Source organism: Otolemur garnettii, unplaced genomic scaffold (genome assembly GCF_000181295.1).
Source record: "Otolemur garnettii isolate 467f Iridium unplaced genomic scaffold, OtoGar3 scaffold00239, whole genome shotgun sequence".
Classification (NCBI taxonomy): Eukaryota; Metazoa; Chordata; class Mammalia; order Primates; family Galagidae; genus Otolemur; species Otolemur garnettii.
This window is the reverse complement of record NW_003852634.1, coordinates 1154849-1181611: the sequence shown is the minus strand read 5'-3', so window position 1 is coordinate 1181611 and position 26763 is coordinate 1154849. Positions and strand designations below refer to the sequence as shown.

The 26763-nt window shown below is 40.8% G+C and overlaps 1 protein-coding gene across 1 annotated transcript in view; it reads right to left on the bottom strand.

Moving 5' to 3' along the window:
* NEXMIF (neurite extension and migration factor) overlaps positions 1-18203 on the bottom strand; it is a 215545-nt gene extending 197342 nt beyond the window's left edge. The window contains exon 1 of the mRNA XM_003802225.3: positions 17784-18203. The gene's annotated coding sequence lies outside the window, so the exon portion shown is untranslated. The remainder of the gene's footprint in view (positions 1-17783) is intronic.
* Positions 18204-26763: the final 8560 nt, after the last annotated feature.

Below are 26763 nucleotides of genomic sequence, written 5' to 3'. Positions count from 1 at the left end.
CTATTTTATTGACCTTTTCAGAGAACAAACATTTTGATTTATTGATCTGTTCTATAATCCTTTTATTTTCAATTTCATTTAATTCTGCTCTAATATTTGTTATTTCTTTTCTCCTGCTAGATTTGTGGTTGGAATGTTCTTCCTTTTCCAGTTGCTTGAGATGTCCCATTAAGTTGTTAACTTCCTCTTTTTCTGTTCTCTTGAGAAAGGCTTGCAATGCTATAAATTTCCCTCTTAGGACTCCCTTTGTGTTATTCCAGAGGTTCTGATAACTCATGTATTCATTATTGTTTTGTTCTAAAAATTTGGTGATTTCCTTCTTGATCTCATTTCTGACCCATCTATCATTCAGCATAAGGTTATTCAGCTTCCATATTTTTGTATGAGACTGCAAATTCCTGTTGTTACTGAGTTCAACTTTTATTCCATGATGGTCTGAGAAGATGCATCGAATAATTTCTATTCTTTTAAATTTCCTGAGGTTAGACTTATGAACTAAAATGTGATCAATTTTGGAATATGTTCAATGAACTGATGAGAGAAATGTGTATTCAGTTTTGTTAGGGTGAAAAGTTCTGTAGATGTCTGTTAGGTCCAAATGTTGAAAAGTTAAATTTAAATCTAAAATTTCTTTGCTAAGCTTCTTATTGGAGGATCTATCTGACATTGCCAAAAGAGTGTTAAAATCTCCTACTATGATGGAGCTGGGAGAGATCAAGTTGCTCATGCCTGTTAGACTATCTCTTATAAATTGAGGTGCATTCTGGTTGGGTGCATAGATATTGATAATTGAGATCTTGTCCTATTGAGTATTACCCTTAATAAATATAAAGTGGCCATCCTTGTCTTTGCTTACTTTTGTTGGTTTAAACCTTATTGTATCTGTGAATTAAATTGCAACACCTGATTTTTTCTGCTTTCCATTTGCCTGGAATACAGATGACCATCCCTTCACCCTGAGTCTATATTTATCTTTTAAAGTAAGGTGCGATTCTTGAATACAGCAGATGTGCAGTCTGAGTTTCTGTATCCAATCAGCCAATCTGTGCCTCTTTAGAGGACAATTTAAGCCATTCACATTGATAGAAATTATTGATAAGCCTGATAAAATTTTGGGCATCAAGTTGCTCAAAACTCCAGTAGATATTTTTAATTTTTTCACCACTGTAGAAGTTGGAATTTGATCAAAAGTTTCTGAGTGAGTTTACTTTTGTTGTGGAGGATTACATTGGTCATTATGGAGGATAGGTTTGAGAATTTCCTGGAGAGTTGGTTTAGTTATGGCAAATTTCTTCAACACATGAATGTTGTTAAAGTATTTAATTTCTCTATCATAGATGAAACTCGGTTTAGCTGGATACAGGATCCTGGCTTGAAAATTATTTTGTTTTAGGAGATTAAAAGTTGATGACCATCCTCTTCTAGCCTGAAAGGTGTCAGCTGAGAGATCTGCAGTCATCCTAATACTCTGCCCCTTGCAGGTTATGGTTTTCTTACATCTGACTGCTTTCAGAATTTTCTCTTTCATCTTAACTTTAGTGAAGTTAATTATGATGTGCCTGGGGGATATCTTGTTCCAGTTGAGTCATACTGGGGTTCTGAAACTATCTGCTATCTGAATTTCAGAATCTCTTGGCACATCTGGAAAGTTCTCTTTCATAATTTCATGAAGAAGAGCCTCTGTTTTGTGAAGCAACTTCATCACCTTCAGGTATTCCTATAAGGTGAATATTAGTTTTCTTTGAATTATCCAAGAGCTCTCTGAGAGTGAGACACATTTTTGCTCTCCATTTCTTTTGATCTTTGCACCCCTGGTCTTCTTCAAAAGCTTTGTCTTCAAAATCAGAGATCCTTTCTTCTGTGTGTTCCACTCTGTTACGGAGGAATTCCACCATATCTTTCAGATCCTTGAGGACTGCAACCTCTTGTCTCAGTATTTCAAAATCTTTGATCATTTTTATCTTTGAAATTGTTGAATTCTTGAGACATCTTTTGAATAATTTCTGGAGATATCTTTTGAATAATTTCTTGAAATTCTAATTCCCTCCTTTCTTCCATTCTGTTAATCTTATTTGCTATCCAAATTCTGAACTCAATTTCTGACATCTCAGTCATCTGTTTATGGATGCGGTCTTCAATTGCATCTGCACCATTTTTCCTTGGGGGAGTTGATCTACTCTGGTTATTCAAGTTGCCAGAGTTTTTCCGCTAATTCTGCCCCATGCTGAGTTTACCTTGTTTGTAGACCTTATCAGAAACATTCAGTCAGTGGCTTCTTCTGGTTGCCCAGAGAGACAGGGCGTGTCTGTCATCTTCTCCCAGTTCTCCAGTGCTGGGGTGACCAGGGTGCAGCAGATTGACAGCAGCTGTGTAGGAGCATGCTTAGCTGGATCAGATCTCATTCGTCCTGCCAGGGTGCCAGGGGGCAGGAGACCAGCAGCAGCTGGATCAGTCCTAGTTCGGCTCCACTGGGGTGATGGGGAGCGGGGCAGGGGAACTGCAATGGTGGTGTGGGGCCTCAGTCAGCCAGATCAGTCCTAGTTCGGCCCACCAGGGTTACCAGGTGGCAGTTGAATGACAGTGGCTGTGCAGAGCACAAGAGCAGCCAAATCAGTCCTACTTCAGCCCATTGGAATGATGAGGGGTGGAGCAGGGGAACGGCAGTCAACGGATCAATCCTTGTTAGGCCCAGCCTGTGCAGCCAGGGGGGCAGGAGAACGGCTACAGCAGGATCAGTCCTTGTTAGACCCCACCAGAACCACCAGTGTGCAGGGGAATGGCAGCAGCCTGGTCTGTCTTAGTTTGACCCCACTGGGGTGACTGGGGGGATGGGAAATGGCAGCAGACTGATCAGTCCTAGTTTGCCCCACTGGGGAAACTGGGGGACAGGGGAACTGCTGCAGCCAGATCATTCCTAGGTCAGCCCCACCAGAGGAACTGGGGGGACTGGAGATCAGCAGTGGTGGTGCAGGGCATGTGCGCAACCAGATCAGTCCTAGTTCGCCCAAGGGGCAACCATGGGGCAGGGGAACAACAGCAGCTGGGTCATCTTCATTGTTTTATAGTCAGAATCATTGGTCTACCTGAGCTGCCTGCAGCCTTTGCAACACAAAGTCTACAATAGGACATTGAACTCTTTGGTTTTAAAAGCCAACAATTGATTAGAATTTCAAATTTTCCTGCAGTGTGATTACATGTTATTTTTATCATCAAAATATCATGAAAGAGTAATGTACGTGTCATTGGTTCCAGGGCACATTTAGAGTGGAAAAGAAGAATGTAAATTAAAATAAAATAAATCCAAAAACAAGATGTTGAGTGAAAAAATACTACTTGGAGAATGACACATACATTAAGATATCACTTATGTAAATTTATAATAACACAGAACAGTTTGATACATTATTTATTGGGAGAGGTAAGAAGGGAAAGAGGAAGAATACTTTTATGCTTTTGTTTTACAAACAAAATGGAGGAATACATATCAAGATCATTTTAGTGCTTGCTTCTGGAAATGGATGGAGAGGAATGGGACTGGAAATAAGAAACAGAATTTAACTTCTCTGTAAGGTTTTGTTTCTTCTCCTGGAAAGAAAGTCTAAAGTGAACTTTATTTTATAAATGTTAACATTTTGTAAATTCTGAGATTCAGGTGTGTTTGTTATATTATTGATTCTCAGTGCTTTTCTGTATTTTTATAATTATTTGAAATAAAAATGAATAATTTCTCAAAGCAAAAGGTTGTATTATTTCTTTTCTATATTTTATTCATGGGTTATTTTAATAGATAACAAATGAATTCATTCTTAAAACCGGAGAAATGGAAAAGAGAAAAAAGTAACAAGAAAAAGAAAAATGAAAGAAGGATTCACTGGGACAAGACAGATGCCCTGGGGTCCTCAGGACATTTTTGCCTCCAAAGTAATGAACAAATTCCTTTTCTAGACCATAAGGCAAGAATTTAGCAAAGGGACCTACTATAAGATGGAGGTCCTGGGTGTTCCAGACTTCACCCGCACCCATCAAATGTTTTAAAATCCTCTCTCTTTCATTGATTTTTCTCAGAACAGAAACTTCTAGTGAGTCTCCTCCAATGGCCTAGCCTTTCAGGGACAAATTTTCCATCTCATCTTCCAAGACAGCTGTTACACCACCATAAATCACCTTCTGCCATCCCTTCTTAAGCCAAAATCCTACTGGTTTCCAGGAATCATATGAGGAATATGGCTCTCTGAATTTATTTATTCATAGTACTTAGCTCACAGCATTTCTTAAACTAAATCACTCTCTACAAAAGATGAACTTACTGAAGATAAAGTTTTTCATTTTTCCTTACTACTCTCACTCAAGCTAAATCCCTGTCACAGTCACAAATGCCATGTTTATCCCCCAATTCTGAAGAAATCTCAGTCATCCTGGTCTCTGTGTTGCATGTTGATTGATCATGGAATCTATTTGCTTTCATCAATTTACTGTCTCCTGATTTCCCCAATGGCCCTTTTCGTCAGCCATTTTCCCCCAGCCCTAACCTATAGACTCTCCTTGCTTTTGAGGGCATTTTGTAATTTGATGTTTTCAAGTGGCTCTTCCTGCCCTGACCTCCTGCATCACCCACAGCCTCTGTTGGCTGATGTAACTGAAATGATGGTTCCAGACTTTGCTCTCTGAAGATAGCAATGATCTTGAATCCAGCTACACACTATGACAGGAAAACAGATGCAGTTAAACAAGATATCAATCTTGGGCAACATGAAGGGGAAAGTTGAAGGCCCAGCTAAGTAAGAGGAGGTAGTTTGGCAAGGTAGTCAGGTGGGAGAAGAATGCTAAATGCAAGGGATAAGAATAAGCTTCACGTATTTAGAAGTGAGAGTCCTCTCTTACTTCACTGCTCAAAGAGACCACTGATGGGGCAATCTAAGAGAAGGGATTGGAGCTTGGCCTGTAATCATCACTCTTTCCCTGATATACAATGTGGCTTTGGGCAATTAACTTTAAAGTCTCTTAGACTCAATTCCTCCATCTGGAAAATATTACCATAATGGAAACTGTTACTGTGGGAAAAGATCTTAGAGATGATTTCTACACCAACTCCCAATTTCACAGTTTAAAAACTCTGAGGCCCAGGGAGGATAAACAACTTGTCCTACCTGGTCATCAATATTTACCTTTCCTAAGTCCACAAGGATGTTTGTGAGGCCAAATGATGTAAAACATAGGAGCCCTTTAGAAGACAGAGGCTATGGAATCATGTGGCATTATTAGTGCCAGCCTTAACCTCTATGGTCCCTTGACATAACTCTGCCCCCTGAATGAAGACTTAGCAGTACTGGGTTTTAATTTCTCAGGACTACTGAATAAATAGCTATCTCTCTCAGCTGGCCATCTCAGCAGTGGGGATGGCAGCTCTCTGCCCTATCATCCACTGCTCCCTCTCCTACCTCAGGCTGTCTCAGCTGCTCGAGAATTCCCTCTACCTGAGGGTCTCAAGCATGCTCCAAGTGACACGTAGGATTTCGGTTTCATAAGTAGATGATATGGAATAGGGCCTCTTTTCTGTAAGGTTATTGGAGTGGGCTCAAAGGCATGCAGATCAGAGAAAGTCTGAGGAAATCCAAAAGGACAGTCCAAAAGGAAAAGTAAAGAGCATACCTAGCACACTTTCCTTTTAGTGCATATTATGACAAAATAGATTTTCAAATTGTAATTTGAGAGCATTCTTGAATGGCCTGGCTGTCTGAGGCAGGCCTGTGGATTCTTCAATTCAATATACAAAATTTTTAGAAAAGAAAGGAGTTCTATTCCCAGTGTTAAATGCATCCAGTTTAGGCCTCCATTAGCCAATGGTCTTCAGTGCTGAAAGATACTACAATCATATCTGAGGGTAGAATATTAAAGGTAAAAATCAAAAGGAAGAGATTAATTCACCTACCTGTTTTTCAGTATCTTTCTGTGGTTAACTAGAAGTGACTTGGACTTAATGAATCATGAATTATTGGAGTAAACAATATCATAACATCATCACCTTATTTGGACAATAAACAAGTGACTCTTTCTCTTCATTTAGGTGCTACATCTATGTAAGTGTAGTTACCAAGGCATTATTGAACTAGGGCCAAAAAGCAATGGCTCATAGGAAAGTAGTGGAATCAATGGCAAGGAAGGCTGATTCCAGGTTCTCTTCTCAGTTCTGTTTAGCAATATCCTGGCTCTTTGGACCCTCAGCACAACTAGTGATCACTATATTCAAAAGTTAAACGGCATATTTGGGAACTTCTTGAGAGACAAAGTAACAAATCAGGATTTCGGTTGCTCTCACCATAAACTGTCACCATATATCTGAGTAACAGACCAGGCATACTCACAATTTCCCCAAATATACAAATACTGGAAGATCTTGTTGAGCTTTGGTATTGGTTTACAAAGCATGCTTCTCTCTTTATAGCCTAACTCCCTGTCAAGCCACATAGATATGAAAAACACCCTATAGCACTGGCACAATTACCCTTCCTTTCACTTATTTAAATAAATGGATTTGACTATGTCAATCATGCCACAGCCACAATTTTGCACATATAAGTCTTATTATGTGAAAAGGCAACATGGCCTGTATACATACATACAACACATATATTCAATAGACATTGAGTATACTTTGTCCCTTGCCAAGAGATACAGCGCACAAGAAGCTCATAAATACAAGCACATAGAGGTTATATACAGATACAGAAATCTAGCAAGGGAAAATATAATTGAATTTCCCCAAGGGGAGATTGAGAACACTGAACCTCCATTGAGTACATCCCCAGTAGTCTAAGCAAAGAGAGACTTGAGAATGGAACAGCTATTCCAGTGTACAAAGAAACCATGTAACAGCATCCACTAACTCTCAGAGCCTTGGACCAAAAGTTTCAACAAGTCAACACAGAGCTTGGTGAAGGAGAGATCTCATCCCCACCTGGATGAGCATGCTGAAGGCCTCAAGGACTAGAACATCAAGGCCACCCAGATGCCAAATAAACCCTAGATAAATCAAATAAATACTCTTTTAATGAATTAGGTTTTGCTGTTAGTATTTCCTTAACCTTAATCATTGATTACTTCAGTCATGGAGGAGGAGTGTGTTGCTATAAATTAACTAACTGTCACCCAATAGAACAGACTTTCCCTCTACACAAATAGTATGGCAAAAGAATCTGCAGCATGCCAATCCACCACTTTTACAGGGCTGAGAGGAAGAAATTTGATGAATGTTATGGATACCTATTCTGCTCTACTGGGTCCATACTGAACAGCTGAGTTTCCTGTGCCCATATTTCTCTAGAATACATAACACCTCAGGTTTTGGATCCAAACCTTAGCCATGGACCTCAGATCCAATAAATAGGTCCTTGACTTATTCTACCTGTGCCATAGTAACCCCAAACCTCAGTTAATGTGGGCCAAGCTCCTTTATTGCTCCCTTCTCCAATCTCAGTCTTCCCAGTGATAAAAATGTTCTACACGTTTAGAACTGTTGTCCAGTATGGTAGCTGCTAACCACATGTGGCTACCAAGCACTCAAAGTGTGGCTGAATTCCAACAGCTACCCAGAAATTATGCAAAGCCTTGTCCTCTAGGTGTCAACAGACAGAGTGGGAAATCTGAACTTCTATTTCCACCTGGCAGTAACAAGACAACTCCCTTCCCCTGGAGTTGGAACTCCTGAAGCTAGAGCAGTATCAGAGAAAGTCATCCAAAACAGAAAGTTTAAATAAGATCCAGAGTCTCATAAAATACTACAGAAATGTCCAGATTTCTATGGAAAATCATTCATCGAACCAAAAACCAGAAAGATCTCAAATTGATTGAAAAAAGGCTACCAGTAGGTACCAAAAACAAGATGGCAGAGATATTAGGTTTACCTGACAAAGCAGCATAATAAAAATACTTCACTATACAGTTAGACACATTCTTGAAACAAATGAAAAATGGGATGTCTTGTCAAAGAAATAAAGGATATACAGATAAATCAGGTACAAATTTTAGAAATGACAGATATAATAACCAAACTTTAAAAACTGAATGTATGGTTTCCATAGCAGAATGGAGAACACTGAGAAAAGAATTACTTAACTTGAAGATAGAATGATAGAAATTATCTAATCTGAACAACAGAAAAAAAATAGGTTGAAAAAAATGAATAAGGCCTCAGGGAGCTGTAGGATGACAAAAATAAAATCTAACTTTTCTGTCATCAGAGGATGTCTGAAACAATAGGAGAAGAAAGAAGGACATAAAGCATATTTAAAGAAATAATGCTTGAAAACTTACCAAAACTGGCAAAAGATATATAGATAAACCAGGTACAGAGGCAAACAGATTCAAGAAGCACATCCTGAACTAGACAAACCCAAAGGAATCCATGCTAAGGTACATCATACCTAACCTTCTATAAACTAAAGAAAAAAAATTTTTTGAGGGTGGTGTCTGTGGCTCAAAGGAGTAGGGTGCCAGCCCCATATGTGGAGGTGGTAGGTTCAAACCCAGCCCTAGCCAAAAAACAGCACAAAAAAAAAAAAAAGTTCTCAAAAGCAGCAACAGAGAAATGACACCTTACATACAAGGGAAAATGATTTGGAGGTATCTCAAAGGCATTATGCTAAGTGAAAAAAAAAGACAATCTGAAAAGGTTACATACTCTATGACTCTGTTTATGTAACTTTCCTGAAATGATAAGACTTTAGATATGAAAACTAGATTAGTTATGGCCAGGGGTTTGGATTTGTGGGTAAGGGAAATGACTGTTACTATAAAGACTATAAAAGTGTACGCAAGAGAGACTCTTGTAGTGATGGAACAATACTCTATGTTCATTGTGGTAGTGGTTACACAAATATACATGTGATAAAATGACATAGAACTTTACACACCAATTGTCCCAATGTAAAGTTCATAGTTTTGATATTGTACTATAGTTATGTAAGACATAAACCTTAGGAAAACTGGGTGAGGAACACACGGGGCCTCTCTGCCCTTGAAACTTCCTGTGAATCCATAATTATTTCAAAATTAAAAGTAAAAAAGTCACTGTAGGGCAGTGCCTGTAGCTCAGTGAGTAGGGCGTCAGCCCCGTATAACCAAGGGTGGTGGGTTCAAACCCAGCCCCGGCCAAATTGCAACAAAAAAATAGCCGGGCGTTGTCTGGGTGCCTGTAGTCCCAGCTACCCGGGGGACTGAGGCAAGAGAATCACCTAACCCCAGGAGTTGGAGGTTGCTGTGAGCTGAGACTCCATAGCACTATACTGAAGGCCACATAGTGAGATTCTGTCTCTAAAAAAAAAAAAAAAAAAAAGTCACTATATTAGGGAGAATAATGGCCTTCCAAAGATGTCTACATCCTACTCCCAAAATCTGTGAATATTTTAGGTTATTACATGGCACAAGAGGAATTAAGGTTGCAAATCATCTAGGTTGATAGGAATTAAGGTTGCAAATCATTTGAGATGGGAATATTGGGAATATTATCCTATAGTATCTATCCATGTAGACCCAATGTGATTATAGGGGTCATCATAAGTGTAAGAAGGAGGTAGAGATGGAAATGTAATGACAAGAGTAAAATTGAAGTGATGTGATATGAGAAATCAATCCCCTATGGCTGGCTTTAAATATGAAAGGGGGCCACAAGCCAAGAAATTCCAGCAGCTCCTGCAGTTGGAAAAGGCTTCCAGAAAGGAATGGAACCCTGATTGCACCTTGATTTTAACTCAGTGGAACCTAATTCAGACTCTTGACCTTAACCTCCAGAACTATAGAATAATAAATTTATTTGTACTTTAAGCCACTAAGTTTTGGTAATTTGTTACAGCATCCGGAGTCGAAAACCAACACAGCCGCCAACCAGGGATTAAAAACTAACTCAAAGACAGACAACTGGCTTTTTGCAGAGTATATCCAATTATTTAGTCAGAAGTAAATAACTCTGTACTGTAACTTTAAAGCAATAATCAATACATTATAGTTAATGCTATTTGCAATTCCATATCACCAATGATAGCAATGAGAGAAACCATTCCTCAGAATCACAAGGAAAAGTCACGTTACTCCATATGAAATGGGGCCTTTTAAAGCATTGCAAGGATAAGAACAGAAGTATTTGTGCCATAGAAAGTGGCAATCTTGTTTCAACCCAGCTAGAGTTACCTATTTTCTGAGAAATGTCCTGATGTGTTAGGAAAACAGGCCATATATATTTATTTTCTGCTATGGTTTAAATATTTGTCTCCTCGAAAATTCATATTGAATCTCCAATGTGGCAGTATTGAGATACAGAATCCTTAAAAGGCAATTGAGTCATGAGGATCTTGCCCTCAGGAATGGATTAATATATTCATAGATTACTGGACTAATAGTTTAATGGATTAATGATGAATCATGAGAATAGAACTGGTGGCTTTATAAAAAGAGGAACAGAGACCTGGGCTAACACTTTCAGCCCCCTGGTCGTGTGATGCCCTGTGTTGCTTTGTGACTATGCAGAGAGCCTCCACCAGCAAAAAGGCCCTCACCAGATGCATTTCCTCAACCTTAGATTTCTCAGCCTCCATAACTATAAATTCCTTTTCTTTATAAATTGTTTGGTGTTAGGTATTATGTTATAAGCAACAGAAAATGGACTAAGACATTTTCCAAGGGTTATAATAGAGAAACAATAGAAAAATTCATTCAAGAGAAAGAAGAGATGGGTGGAGGGTAAAGGAAAAGAAAAAAAAGAAAAGAAAATAGCGACTAATTCTCACTATAAGTTGGATTTAATTTTGACCAAAGTACATTATTTGAACAATAATTTTTAATTAAACTTGTTAATATGTTGTTTAGGATATTGCATCCTCATTTATAAGTGAAATATGTTTGTAATTTCCCTTTATAATAATATATTTTTTCCAATTTTAATATCAAAGTGTATCCAGATGAAGTGGAATGAATTTGAAGTATTTCTTCTTTTTCTATTGTCTATAAGATTTGGCATGATCTGTTTTTGGAAATTATCTTCTATTTTTATTTATAAATATTAGTTGTCTATTTTTTGAGACTTTGGAAAAATAAAATAAAATAAAAAAGAAAAACTCATTTATTAGAAAAACAATCAGGTAAATTCATGCAGATAGAAAAAAAAAAAAAAAAAAAAACAACCCGGTGAGGAACAAAGCTAATTCCCTGTAAGACAGGAAAATCCATTTTATTCTCTTCTCTGTCCCCAGTATCCCAGTGCTTAGCATGTAGTAGATGCTCAATATATGTTTGCCAAATCAAATTATTATTAACGGACCCATCCAGCCTTAAAATTCTATTAACTCTCATACTCTGTGATATTCTAAACTGCTAAGAGAAGAAGCAATAAATATTTATTCACTAATCAGAATATCATCTATTACTACCATCCCTACTGTAAGGCACAGATATGCCATATATTAGTGTTTACAGAACTTAAAGGAGCTTTTCCTTTAATACATAATGTTAGATATCTGGGATGAAACCCATTAACAATTTCCATTATGGCTAATACTCCAAAAGGTTCATGGGTCCCTAGTGTCCCCATGAAGGTATCTGGACAACATCTACCTCTCTAACTCCATTACCATACCTAACAATTGTGCTCAGAAGGTTCCCTACTTTTGTCAGGCCCTTGACTAAGAGAAATATATGGAAATAGAGAGACAGATGAAAGACAGATATGTAGAGGTAGTCAAATTGAGTTTTTATGGAATGTAGTTATATGTTAATGGTAGACTGGTGGGAGGTAAGTGCTCAAGAGGCTTTTTTAAAGAATCTGAGAGTTGACAAGTCAAAGATTTGGGCAAACTATTCTCTGACTTGGTTTTGGTGACAATGGTAACTTCAAAGTGAGTGCTAAGTGCTTATTTATCATAATAAAAGTGCCTGTGATGGCTAATTACAAAAATGCTTGTAACAGTAGCTGAGGGCTGTTGGCCATAAGTCATGTTTTCCTGAGAAATTCATTTTCATGGCTTCCATTTCAAGTTTCCATGACCATGACAGCCATGGAATAGGAATCCTGTAACAATTTTGGGAAAGGCTAGTGCAGGGTTTTTTAACAGACAATGCAAGATTGGACTTCTTGAAAATGCATGCAAGCATTATGTACAGAAGGGTACATTTTTCTGAAGAGAATATCCTTGGCATTCATTGAATTTTCATAGGGAGTCATGCCAAGCCAGGTTAAGGACCACTGGCTAAATGGTGACAGCCACTTCTTCTACTCCCCTACTGAGTAAACAGCACATCTTGAAAACGTGTTCTAGTTATTTAATAACCAAAGAGAATGTGCGTTCCTGTTCAAGCAATTCTCTGAGACCTAGTCTCCATCCAGGTTAATAAATCAAATGCATGCCTGAAATAACACTGCAAATATTGGGAAGGAGGGCAGAAAGAATTTAGTAGCACCACAAAATTTAGGTTATCACAAATAGGCAGGGGAAAAAAAGATAACTATTGATATTTTAAGTCAAACAAATTTAATTGTGGAATTCACTTTTGGGGTCATCCTTCTGCCATTCCACCAGGCTCTGGACGATTTCTTAACTCTAGATATAAGTCATGAAATGTGGACCCAATTTAACATTGAACTCAGTAAATATCAGTTAAGAAGGGGGAACATGAAAACATTTGCAAAAACAAATATAAATGGTACTATGTATTCTTCTTCTCTGCATTATTTCTTTTTCCACAGCAGGCCATATTTGACTCTTGCCCTAGATCAATGAAACCCAATCATAGATACTTAAGTCTGGGACATAGTTTAAAAAATAATCTCAACCATTAATGTCAAAACTATATACATAAAGGGCAAAACCACATTCAAACTATTCAGGACAGAGAGTTGCCTGTGTATTTCTTAAACACATTCTAAAAAAAAAAAATTCACACTTCCCTTGTTACTACACCTCTTTTTCTCACAACTACCATGGTCAGGATGTTCTTTCTATTTTTTTTTTTTTTTTGAAACAGAATCTCCAGCTGTTGTCCTGGGCAGAGTGCCGTGTCGTCATAGTTCACAGCAACGTCCAACTCTTGGGCTCAAGGGATCCTCTTGCCTCAGTTTTTCTATTTTTAGTAGAGACAAGGTCTTGCTTTTGCTCAGGCTGGTCATGAGCTCAAGTAATCCACCTGCCTCGGCCTCCCAGAATCCTAGGATCACAGGCATGAGCCACCACACCCAGCCAGGATGTTCCTTCTAAATCTAAGTTTCTCCTGATAAGCTTTATGAACTCTTAATCAGTCTTGCATGAAAGTAAAAATGGCCACTCACTAGCACACTTACTTGTGCATATGTGTGTGTGTGCAAACACACACATGCGTTTTGGCGAGATGACTTTGGTGCCAGTAATCCAATTCTGTCAAGCCAAATGCCTTAATCATTTCTGAAGTTTTTCTCCAAAAAGTCCCATTAACTAGGAAAAAGACAGGCTAAAAGATTAAGGGACTATTACATTTCCAAAGCTCATTATCCCCCCAAGTTTTGCAAATATAACTGTCACTCCGAATAAAGAAGTATAGTTTCCTTCAAAGGTGGCTTATTGTAGGTGACCACACAATTTTTTTCTGAACTGGAGCACTCTTGAGGGTGAAATAAGTATGTTGGAATAACATGTATAAACCACAACATATGGTCACCCTACTTATAGTCCTTCATGGAGGAAATGTTTTAACTTCTCTCAAATTAAACAAATCTCTATGCCTTTTCTTGAAGGATGGCATGGCACTACTCCATCAGTCAGGCCCAATATAGAATCTTGGTCTCAAACATCTAATCCTCTTGAAGAAAACATCAGGAGCAGCTTTTTGTTTAATCTAGTTGCACCACACTTGAAAGGGGCTACCGAGGGTGACAAGTTGATATTTTAAAATGAGATTTGGGGGTGCTTGAGAAAACAGTAAATAATACTTTATATCAAAATTATCACACTGGGGATAGATAAGATGACATATTGAGGTGCCCTATGGAAAAATAATAATTGTGTGTATAGTAGTTGGTCCTGAAGACTTCAGTTTATTTTCTACCAGAGAACAAGGAAGGGAAAGATATCAGATCACAGCACTTACATACCGAAAAAGACCAAAAGAGCAGATTCCCTAGTACAGACCAGCAATTCACTTCATGCAGTAAGTAGACTAGAGGAAAGAAAAGACAAAGACAAGGAAAGTCCTCATCCTCACTTCTAGATGGCTCAGAAAAGGGTCTACCTTCACTGAAAGGCAGTTTCCCCTGACCATCCACTCTCCCAGATGATCATATCCCAGACAAGATTTTCCCAAGGTTGTGATGTGCTTACACACAGGGCCAGTACTATTTGAGAATAGAAGAATGTTCATTTCTGCTCAAAAATAAATGTTCTTGGCAAGAAAGAAGCATGAACTTAAAGGTAGCTCCAAATGATGTAGTCTTGTCCAGTGCTCTTTGTTTTGTTTTCAAGTAGCATGGAGAAGAACTGAGAAGTTCTTTGTGTCTAATTCTCCGACTTTGGGTTTGAAAAGTTTTGTTGGTAGAGAAACTGTCAATTAGAGAGCTGGTGGGAAACTTTTAAGAAGAAATAAAAGGGAAAAAAAGAAAAAATTAAAATTCCCAAACCTAAAGTCTCTAAGATGGGAAAAACAAAGAATACAAACTATTTCTTAGTGAATCATATCCCTTCCCTATCATCCACTTTGGGTCTTCTCTCCTTTTGATTACTGTGAGCAGGAATGCTTAAACCATGCATACTCCACCTGATAAAAGTCTAAAGGTAATCTAAAAGAGTCAAAATGCCGGTTAGAATCTCCTTTTCTCTCCTTACTAAGAAATCTGAAGAAGAAAACTGGACTTAGAAATAGAGAAATTGCAATCAATATTTCTTTGCTTCTCCTAAGCAAATACTTTTGTGAGACCAGGACCTCCACAGTGATTGTTTCAGAGATCTATGAGCACATTCTTGAGTATTTTAAATGCAGCACTTACCACTTTCTCATCTCTCTGTAATACCATCACACCTATAGTTCTCCCTGTTTACTGGGTAGCTTACAGGTAATCAGACCATTGTGGAAAAAAGAAAAAGAGGGAAGAGAGACAGTATCACAGAAAGAAGCAGTATTTTGCAATTGTTTGACTTTGGCAACAAGGTTTTACTGGCTTGCAGTTGTGTGCCTGTGCATGTTAAAAAGCACTTACACATTGAAGATTTATTCATTGAACAGGTTGATTTATTTGACAGACTTGATGATGTCAAATTCTGCCATGTGCTTACATAAGTGTTATACATTTATCAGAGCTTTTATTTAGGTAAATATTTGTTTTAAAAGTATTTTCCTTTAAATGACTTTCTATAGCTAACTGCACAATCAGTCCATGGTTCATTTTAATTACATTATGTTAACAATAGCTATTTGGTGGAAGTCTCTGAAACCTAATCTTTTTCATGCCATTTCATCTCCACCCAACCTCTATTCCTTTCTCCTAGTAATAAATTTCTGATTAAAAATCACACCACAGGGAAAAAATTGTAAATATGTACAAAATCCTTTTCTGTTATAGTATTTTACATGTACAATTTCCAGGAAAGCAGTTTCTTGGTATATTGTTAAAATCACAGACCTGAATACTTTTAAACTAAAAAACTGGCTAATTATCCCTGACAAAGGGATAATTTTATATGGATAGTATATGTCTGGGGGTGTGTAGTGGCAGGTGGAACAACTAGGGGAGAACTAGGCAGAGAATAAGGTAGAATAAAAGGAAGTAAATGGAGTCAAATTTCAAGCCCTAAAAATTTTGTTGAATCACCATACTCCATCTGAATATATGTGCATAAAAATGATATCTTCTCAACTCAAATGCATGCAATCTATCTAGGTTCTGTGAGAAGTAAAATATTTCCAAGTAACAAAAATGTCTAATCAGTAGCCGCCAGGGCTGATTTGAGTTCCTCCACTGTAAATATGCAGTTTGCAAAGGCAAGATTCATTCTGACCTCCCATGTCAAGCAGTGTTGTAACCAGGAAAGATATGAGGAGGGATCCCACAACCACACAAGCACATTTTTGACCTAGTAAGTAAATTCGGGTTTTTTTGTTTGTTTTTGTTTTTGTTGTTGTTGTTGTTACTGCTGGGTAAAATGCCCAAGTATTCCAGAAATTAGACACTGTAATAAAAACGTACCAGCCCAAAATTAAACTGCTCACTAGACAGATGGTTAATTATATTCAAAGCCACATATTTCACTGGGATAGTTTCAGACACTCAGCCAGTTTTATTTGATTAGCTGGTTTCCTAGTTAATATGTAAAATGACAGTTACTTTGGACTTTTGTGTTCTCTTTTAAAAATATATTTTCAGTAAGTGTAAATTCTTCTTAGCCATGAAAACATCACTGCAAATAAAATGTTTGGGCATTTGTTACCGCATAAAAGATGTGAGGAAGATTTACAGCTCACCCCCTGCCAAAAAAAAAACCCTCAAATGGTCTTTAGTAGTTCAAAGACGACTATTAGAGCACCTTTATTCACCAAGCAAAATATTCCAGGAACTATCAACCCAATCTGATCCTCCACCAAAAACAACCGAGAAGATATTCAAATCCCAGGGTTAAAAGCTTTTTGAAAACAGCCCTTTCAGCCCTACACACAAAAACATGTGTTCTCAGATAAGTCTGAAAACGGAATGTTAGAAAAAGGCCACATAGCTAAGTGTATTGCTGTGCACAGAATTCAACAATATGCTGGGAGCCAAAACCCAGAAGCAAAATATGAGACACACTTATTCCAAAATGCAGGCAGAATCTCGACAAAAACCAAGAGTTCCAGTGTAGAAATGGGGATGCCAATTTTTTTTTTCTTTTTATAACTTCAAAAAAGCCAGAAAACCTTGCGCGGGTGATTCGGTTTCTCACGAATCAGACAGAAGCAGTCATGCTGAAACCGCTGGATTCCTCAGCTGAACAGCGCCAACTCAGCCGCGCGGTTTCCATACTTTTCCGGAGCTGGGCCCAGCTCCCCGCGCCGGCTGGCCGCCTCCTTGCCCCACAGGGTATACAAAACGCGAGTGGACGTGTGTCGCGGGGTGAAAAGCCACTCAGGAAAGCGTCAATTCAGCCGCCAACGAAAACAGAATGGACTGCGGGCCAATTTCCGCAAAGGTGACGACCAGCCTGGGCGAGGCTCAGTCGGCTTTCCAACTTATATCCGCCCACGGTCTTGGCTGTTTGGTGCGTTCCCCAGGAGTGCTCTGTGGAGACCACCGCTCGGATCGCGTGGGAGACGCTGGCGGGGGTAGCCTGGGCTACGCAGCTTCGCACGTTTACAGCTTTGGCCCCCGGCGGCCGCCGCGTGGGTTTTCCCGCGCGTGCCAAAGTGTGCAGTGCTGGTGCCCCATTCCCTGGCCAGGCTTCCCCGGGCACCAATCCGAAAAGAGGCATTAAACGGCTGGTTCTCGCTGCCGGGCGGTATGCGTGTGAGCTCAGCGGCTCCAGCGGGTTCGCTTCCCCTCCCCCCCCCATTCGAGCACTGAGGCCTTTCCTAGATTGCAGTGCCTGCCTGGGCGAGCCGGAATCTCTCGCTCTCGCAGCCTCGCTCCCCTGTACAGGGACACACACATGCACGCCATTCGCACACAGACGTCCTCTCTTCTGTTTTCCCTTCCTTCTCTCCTCTCTCGGCTTTCTTGTATTCGTTCAAAACCCTGCCGCTGCCACCCGAGCCAGCCAGGAGCTAGTGAGAAGGCCAAGGGGCTGGATGGCAGGGATTGTACTCACCTCACAGGCCGACTCCCTAGGCGCACGTTGCTGGCGGGCTCAGGCAGTAGGCGCCCGAGCTGGCGTGGCTGCAGTCAAGGCTGGGCTGCCAGTGTCACCTCAGCTGTTGGAACTGCCACTGCTGACGCTGCTACTGCTGCTGCCACCGCCGCTGCCTCTGCCTCGGCTCCATGCGCTGGGCCCGCCAGGTGGACGCGCCTCTCCCTCGTTTGCTAGCTCAGGCGCCACCGCCGCCGCTCTAAATTGAGTCAGAGCTGTCGGGCTCTGGTCTTGAAACTGAGAGCTTCTCTGGCTGCTCCGTTGCTCCTAGGGTCCGTGCTTTGCCTACACCACGGCTTGCTGGGGCCGAGGCTACCTAGCAAGCGGACTGCGCGCGCGGCGCCTGGAGCCCGCTCTATGCCGTGGCTGCGGCCGTCTGCGCGCGCGCGCGCGCGCGCGCGCACGAGAGAGAGAGAGAGAGAGAGAGAGAGAGAGAGAGAGAGAGAAGACAGAAGAGAAGAGAAAAGAAGAGAAGAGAAAAGAGGCTGCTACAGTCGCTGTTGCTATCGCTATTGCTGTTAAAGCTACTGCTAAATGCTGCTACTGCTGCTGCTGCTGATGCTACTGGTTTTCCTTCCCAGGTTCTCCCTCTGCCTCATCCCCTCTTCTCCTCCCCTCCTCCTCCTCCTCCTCGTTCTCCTCCTAGTCCTCCCCCCTTCGCCTTCCTCTGCCGCTTTTCTCAGAGCTTATGCAGGCAGTGCCTGGTCCCTTCTACTCCCAGAGCTGCCTCTGCCCATTCAGAAAGGTGCCCAGAGTGGGGCTGCCTCGTCTGCCACCATCGCTATTGCCCCTGCCATTGTTTCCTCCAACAAGGTGGTTCTTGCTGGACGCATCCTCCTTCTATCCTCCTTCCCCACCACAGTCCTCCCTTTCACTCCTTCTCTCTGGTTACCCTAAGGTCCCTTCCCCATATGCACCCCCTCCGTCCGTCTGTCCCTCCCTCCCCTCAGGCGTCCGGGAGCGCGCTCTGCGCGGCCACCTGTCATAAAGGGCGCGCACCCCCCTTCCCCACCCCCACCCCGCCCCCCACTCGTATTCTTGCAGCTGGTCCAGTCCACCGCGCGACTGACTGGTGCGTTCTTCCTGTGGCAGACATGCAGCCGGGCACCATTCTCCAATGCCTTTTAGGGCAGTTGTGTGTGTGGAGAGGGTGCTCTGAAGTTTAGGGAAGATTATTTGAATGGCTTCATCCACCAAGCATCTAATCATTCAATCTACACCTCCACTTAACTTAAGGGCCTAGGTCCCCAGCAAGGTGGGTCATGTTGAAGGTTTGGAGGAAGGCAGAGAAGTGGAGAGGGATGTTTTTGGAATAAAAGACAAGAACCAGGAAGGAAATGAAATCTGCCTGACTGCTGTCATTGAAAAATCTCTTAGGTAGTCTTTTCCCCTCAGACGTCCTGGGAACCCAGGAGGAAACAGCAAAAGACTGGAGAGCAACTCAGGAGAGACAATTTAGTGCTTCTGGAACCCTGGGTGTGAAATTGCTGCCTGAGCTCAGAGTCACCACCACTAGGAGCCAGTGGAAGAGATGAAAAGGTTGGTGCTAGAACAGAAGGGGTAAAACTAGTTACTTTGTGTACAGTTGCTCCAGCAAGTCATTGCCAAATCAGAGCTCTTCCAGTCAGTCAAGGCACAGTTTCAGAACTTTTTGTTGCCACAGCTACAGCCTCATGTTTGCTACCAAGGCTCAGACTTTGGGATCTGATGGGTGAAACATCTCAGTATCCCCTCCAACATAGGCTATGTAGCTTGTTACACAACCCCTTCCCAGAAACAGCATGGGGGGAGTTATTTCCCCCTTCCTGGCAAGTACAAGAGACAAACGTTCTAAATATCCTATTGCCAACAAGGTCTGGGTCAACTCATTGGGTATGAGGCACTCTTCCATGGGTTTTTTATCCCTGGGCCATAAAATTTCTGTTTGGCTTTTAGAGCTATTCATCTCTGTGCCTTTGTTTTTGCCATTACACCTGCTTGGAGCACTCTTGTTCTTTCCTCCCTCTCCTTTTTAATCTATGAAATTCATCTGAAAATAATAGCTCAGCCCTAAATAATCAATGTTTCTTGAGTCCTTACTATGTGCCAGGCACTATGCTAAACAATTTACATTAAATATTTTATTTATTCTTCACAATAAAGATAATTTTTATTATCCCCATATTACAAGTGAGAAAACTGGGTTGCAAGTTAGGTATACCTATCTTGATCATATGAATGATGTCTTATTTATCTTTCATTTGGCAGGCAATATGCAAAAACATTTGCCTCTTTCAGGCACTGGACTGAATAAGAAGAAAAATAAAATTTGGCCTCTACATTCAAAAGGAAAAAATCAAACCAAAAAGTTAAACATGTAAATGTTAAACACGCTACTCATCTGTTGGCTGGATCTCAATGGCCAGAATGAACTGTTGTTTTCCTACTGTTGGAAGGCACATTTTTTTCACCTGTGTTAACCATATATGCTATTATTCCTTTTAAAAATTAGTCACTTATTAGTTACCAGTTATAATTTGTGTCAATGCCCTAAAGCCAAGAACACACCTATAGCTGAACAATTCGGGTTCATTACTTGTTACAGTGAGAGAGAACACACGCCACATATGCTATTGGCTTAATTGTGTCTACCATCCTATTCATACATTGAAGTTCTCACTCCCAGGACCTCAGAATATGACTGCATTTGGAGACAGAGCCTTTGAAGAGGTGATTAAGCTAAAAATAAGGCTATTTGGAGGTAGGCTTTCATCTAATATGACTGGGGTCCTTATAAAGAGAGGAGATTAGGACACAGACAACCCACAGAGAGAAGACTATGTACAAGCCAAGGAAAGAGAGGGCTCAGGATAAACCAAACATGCAAACATCTTGATCTTGGACTTTTAACTTCCACAATTGTGAAAAAATAAATTTTGGTTGTTTAAACTACCCAGTCTGTGATATTTTGTTATGGCCCTCTAAGCAAACTAATACAGTAGGAAACTAGGAGGTGTCTCAGAGAAATAATGGTATAAAAATTATCATAGGATTGGGGGTTTGGTTGGATAACTTGGAGGAGAGTCCAAAGAAGAGAGAATTCATTCTGTAGTGAATGCTGTCAAAAAGTAAGGCCAGGCTTGGTGCCCGTAGCTCAGTGGTTAAGGCACTGGCCATATACATGGAGATAGGTGGGTTCGAACCCAACCAGGGCCTGCTAAACAACAATGACAACTGCAACAACAACCAAAAAAAATAGCTGAGCACTGTGGTAGGCACCTTTAGTCCCAGCTACTTGGGAGGCTGAGGCAAGAGAATTGCTTAAGCCCAAGAGTTTGAGGTTGCTGTGAATTGTGACGCCATGGCACTCTACCAAGGGCAACATAGTGAGACTCTGTCTCAAAAAAAAAAAAAAAAAACAAGGTCAATTCTATGATATATCTTAATAAATCCTATCTATAGGGAGGGTCTACTAAAGTGGAAATAAAGCTTTTTGTTTTTATCTGTGCTTAGATGAAATTACAAAGTGGCCTTGTTTTGTCTCACTTTATCATATTCTCAGTGTAACTTGTATCTTTGATGTCTGTATAGGGTGAGAATGTTTATATCCAGCAGGAGAACTACACAGCCTACCTTTGAGTGCCAGGCCATCTTCCAGATGGCAGGGGCTGCTTTTTCTTCTTTCTTATTTGTGCCATTTACTAGTTGTGTGGCTTTAGGCAACTTAATTTACCTCCCTATACCTTGGTTTACTCACCTGTAATTGAGGAAAATGGGATTAACTTAAAGTTGTAGTAACAAAATGAAGGAATATATATAATGTCCTCAGAACAGTGCTTGGCACATAGGTAACTTTGAATGTAAGCTATTAACCATGTATGTCTTCTCCACCAGACTATTATAGCATGAATTATATATTATTATAGTTATAGATTGTTACTTTCTCTTTGGCTAGACCATGAGCCTCTTGAGGGCAGGGATAATGTGCAATGTCATAATAATAATAGCTAGCTTTTATTGAATGCTTTCAATTGGCAAAGTATTAATGTCAACTGTTCTTACTCCAAGAAAAGTTTTGATGCTTCATCACTACCTATAGACTAATCTGGGCATCCTTCTCTGTGCTTCCATAGCACCTGTTTTATTTTTTATCTTGATCAAGTGCACTTAGCACATAATATTGACACTGTATGTTTATGTGTTTTCCTCCTCTTCCAGATTGTTCATTTATGGAGAGGAAAGCAAGTACTTTCAACTTAGGCATCCCTGTCTGAGCACAGTGCCTAGCACAACAGAGACACTGAATATAAAAATATTGATTGGGGGTGGTGCCTGTGGCTCAAAGGAGTAGTGCACCAGCCTCATATGCCAGAGGTGTCAGGTTCAAACCCAATCCTGGCCAAAAAAAAAAAAAAAAAAAAAGGATTTTGACTATATTTGCTTTGTCTAGGGTGGAACTCAGGTCAGGCCTGTCTTAGCCCCCATCATCCCTTTTCCTGAGGTTTTATTGACTAAAACCACAACAGAGGAACTCTTATAGAGTGGTCTCCCCTGTAAGGTAGATCTAAAGGAAAGAATCAGTATGAAACTTCAATTCAATAGAATGCCATTTGGAAGCAGTTGGTTGGCCCCTGCTATGTAACAGGCAGTGGTAGCATGTTCATTACAGCAAAGTGGGGTAATGAGAGAATATAAAACTAATACCTAAAAGCTTGGGTTTTGACCTTAATTCTGCCATAAACAAATTCTGTGATGTTCAGCAATCACCAAACCACTCTGAGTCTTAGTTTCTCCATGGAACTAAGGAGGATGTGGAGAACATAATCTCTTTGTTCACTTGCTAATAGAGTTTAATAGCAAAGATTAAAGAGAGTTTAGTGGAGTTTCTCTTTGCAGAAAATATTTACCCCTTTTATTACTTCCACATTACATGCCTGGATTATTCTTAGCCTATGAAACTGGTATTGCAAAATGGCCATAGCTTTTCAGATGCCAACCAAGAGCCAAGGGTGTTAAGATTTTCAGACCACCATATTTCTTCTTTAGTAACCCCACAACTCAGCCTATTTATTCCCAGTGAAGAGCTACAGTGTTTGGAAGTTTGGGGACATAAAATATGCTGCCATTCTGGAGATAGACCCAGAAAGTTTCTTTCTGTCATACTGAGGGATACAGGATGTCTTTTAACCCAAATTTATGTTTTATCTTAACTGAGAGAGATTTTAAAAAGGTAAGTGACAGAAATAACACTGTTATGGTACATATGCATATATAAGAAAGAAAACTACCATATTATTTTTCATATACTGTACCACTATTGTGCCCAAAGGCTATATAGTAATCATAGTAATGGTCTCTGCCTGGGACTTTAAGGTGCCTTTCCCTGGTGAATTTCAAATAATTGCCCAGAGGAACTCAGGGGTTCAGATTACAGAGGTCAGTGAATTGAAACCACCATCAACTGTTCCTCCTGCTTGAGAGGAAGCGCCCAGAAAGTTAAAGGCTCCCATTAAATACAGTGGAAATGGTAAGCTGACTCAATACTTCCCTCCTTTTTCCTAAAAGGGATTACAAGTCTGTAGCTCTCACCTTGCTGACAATAAACAGATGTCTCATTTTTTTCCCTTTCAGCATCCTTTAAAGGGGGGAAGAAGATCCTCATTGTATGAGTTATTCAGGTACTTCTTGGTTTAGGCCCTGCATTAGGTCTCAAGAGGACAAAACAGAGACAATTAAAAGTATGTTTTTGCTTCAATGAATCCTATAGTCTAGTGGGGGAGATGAAAACACAGGAAGGCAACATTATGAAACTGAAGATTGAGGGATAAGTGAGAAGTAAAAATATGTCAGGGCTTTGAAGTGCCAAAGGAGTTTGGGAGTTCTTGGGCATCCACTAGATGTGGTGGCCCTGGGGAGAAATAGGACTGCTAGGCAGTGAGATGAAGAGTATATGTAGATGGGGAAGGATGAACTGAGTAAGTGCTAAAGCAGGATGATGAGCAATGCATTTGGGAGTCAATGACATGTCCAGCAATAGCACCCTGTTGCATTCACTGGACTCAAGGGCTCACTTTAAGGAGCAAGCAATATTTGGGGGTGCATGGAGCCAGACTAGGGAGGCTTAGGACTTTCATATTTTATCCTTAAATTCTCATTTCCTACTTTATAAATGTAAAAAGAAAAGTCATGGCCACACACTAGATAGGTAGCTAGCTGAGGCAGTGACCCTTAGGTTTAGATGACAACAGTGAAGAACACTTATGACTTATGATGTACTTTCACATATATCATATCATCTGTTCATGACAACCAATTGAAAAAGCCCTACTGCAAACCTTCACCTCCATCCTCCTTTCTTGAATCCTGATAACAAACAAACATAACCTGTTATTTGAGCTCATTGTCCTATGGAAATGGAGCTGAATTCCTGAGGGAATAGAGAAAGAGCAGGGCTCACAAATTGAGGCCATATGAGCAAAGTGCTATTCCAATCCAGAGTATCTGATGTGTCCTGCCTCCATTTGCCCACAGGATCAGGTGCCTTGACTGCTATGTTCAAAATCAGTCTGGGTGGGTAGAGCTCCTGCCACTTGAGTAATTTTCCTCTCAGGGTAAGCCTTTGAAACATTTTGGTATAGGGTAAGTGACTCAAAGTTAGAGAACTGAGGTCAGAAGAAAATAATTTCCATCTTCAGTTGCCAACAGCCATTTGAGAAGCCTCAGATTAAGCCTAGACCAACATCCCAGCAGACAGGGCCCTGCTACACAAGTCCAGCAGCTAAGCAAAGATATTTGCAGCCTTGGCAGCACTCTGCAAGGTGGGAGAAGGGATGAGGGTGGTGAACAAGTGTGTCCAGACTCAGGACAGGACCATGGACAGAGATCAGCAGGCATCTAACCAGATCTAGCAGTGAAATGCAAGCTTCCATCATGCCGCTTTGGGCCTGTGTGACAGACACTGCAATTATGTGGGTAAAGTATGAAATGTGTGATATGGGCTTTATGCTTCTCTGTGCTGGGCACTACCAGAGCACTCTGCATAGTGTGAGCTCCCTTTTAGGCACAGACTTACAAATCTTGTTCAGTAGGAGAGGTATTAATAGTACCAAATGTGCACTATTGGAAATTAGTGGAACAGTGTAGTCTCATGGTTTGAAGAGCAGTTCAAAAGTGAGGAAACAGACTGACTGAGTTCAGTTAGCTCTATAAATGTCTGATCCAAGGATTTGTGGACATGGTAATCTTGCTCTTTAAGAAAAGGACTTCAAAGGACTCTTCTTCATGTAAAATCCAAAATCTTAAAGTATACCCCACTCTTCCATAGACCCAGATAAAGTAAAGGAGGATTAGTTGCCTGTTTTAGAAGTGACTAGATGTGGAAACAAATGACTTTGGGTTCTTCCCCTTTCTAATGTGATCCTGGGAAGATTTCTGAGACTTCTTTTTTTTTTTAATTTCCAATTAATATGAGGGTACAAATGATTAGGTTAACACTGTTTGAATTTCTTAGATAAATTTCAAGTTGTAATTAAGCCCTTCACCCAAGAAAAATGCTGTACGCCCTTATATTGTACACCTTAGGTGAGAGCTTACCAATTACCTTCTCTCCTCTTCTTTCCCTTTTACCTCCTTCCCACTGTGCCCCATTTGACTTCTTAAAATGATAGTCTTCTAATATATAAAAAGGAGCCAACAGTAACAATCTCTACCTCATAGAGAACATATGAGAAGTTCATGGGTCAAGATGTATGAACCTGGCAAAAGGCTCAGCATATGAAGGACTAACAATTAAGTTCACAAACTTGACACCATGCTCTTACGTTTGCAGCACTGTACAAATGACTCAGTAAGGTTTCATAACCTTGGTATATCAGTGTCTCACAAGTGTGTTCATGTCACCATGTGGTAGTATCTTGCTGAGTAGCATTCGTTATTGTTGTTGCATGTTTTTGCATGTCATCATGAGAATGTCAGGGATTAAATTATGTAGAGCAATAGACAAGCATTAAATTTCTTATTAAACTTGACAAGAAGAGGGAGGCAAGATGGTCAACTGAAGCCAGCTTTAGGCAGAGGCTCCCGTCCAGAGGGAGAAATAATTTCCAGAACCAACCCAATAAAACAGAATATCGGGAGATGAGCTGAGAGAGATGATTGATAGGCTTGCATCACTCCTGCTGCAACAAACTGGGACTCCATGGAAATAAATTTCAGGTACAAAATCCATCCCAAAGAAGACAGAAATCCTTCCCCCACCAACCAGGAGAGCGTCTTGAAGTGAGTAGAGAACAGAGGACCTTTTGTTTCACCAAAGGGGAGAGAATGACTGAGGGCTGGTACTCCCTCCATGGAGAGATACTGCTGCAAGCCCAGGCAGTCTTTTGCCTGGGCCAAAAGTTGATCTAATATTCTCCCTAACTTCCTGAACTCCCAATCCTTACCTCCCCCCTCTCCTGGCTGTCTGGAAGGCTATCCCCTGCAAAATCCAGAACATTTGGAAGATTCTTGCTAGGGCAGGGCACCTCATGAGCTGTAAGACAGTTGTGCTGAAACTATAACTTTAATAGAGGCAGGGAGTCACAAAGGAAGAGAGACCTGTCCCATGTTGGAAAGAGCATACCTTGGTTCCCACACTACCAACCACCAGGGACCATGGCCCACTGGCTCCCATGAAGTTCCAGCAACCAGGGCTAGCAGCAGCAGCCGGCTCCTATGACTCTGCCCTCTGCCTCCTGAGACCCTCGGCTGGAGATTCCCACCCAGCCTTTGTGACCCGCATCCCACAGCCAGGGACTCCAGCCTGGCTCCTGCAACCTGTAGGGCCCACAGTCAGCAACTCCACCCTCCAGTTCCCTGTCTGGCTCCTGTGATCAGTGTTCTTCACCCGGCAACTCTGCCTGGCTCCTGCGACCCATGGCCTACAGCCCCCAACTCCGCCCTTTGGCTCCCCATCCAGCCTCTC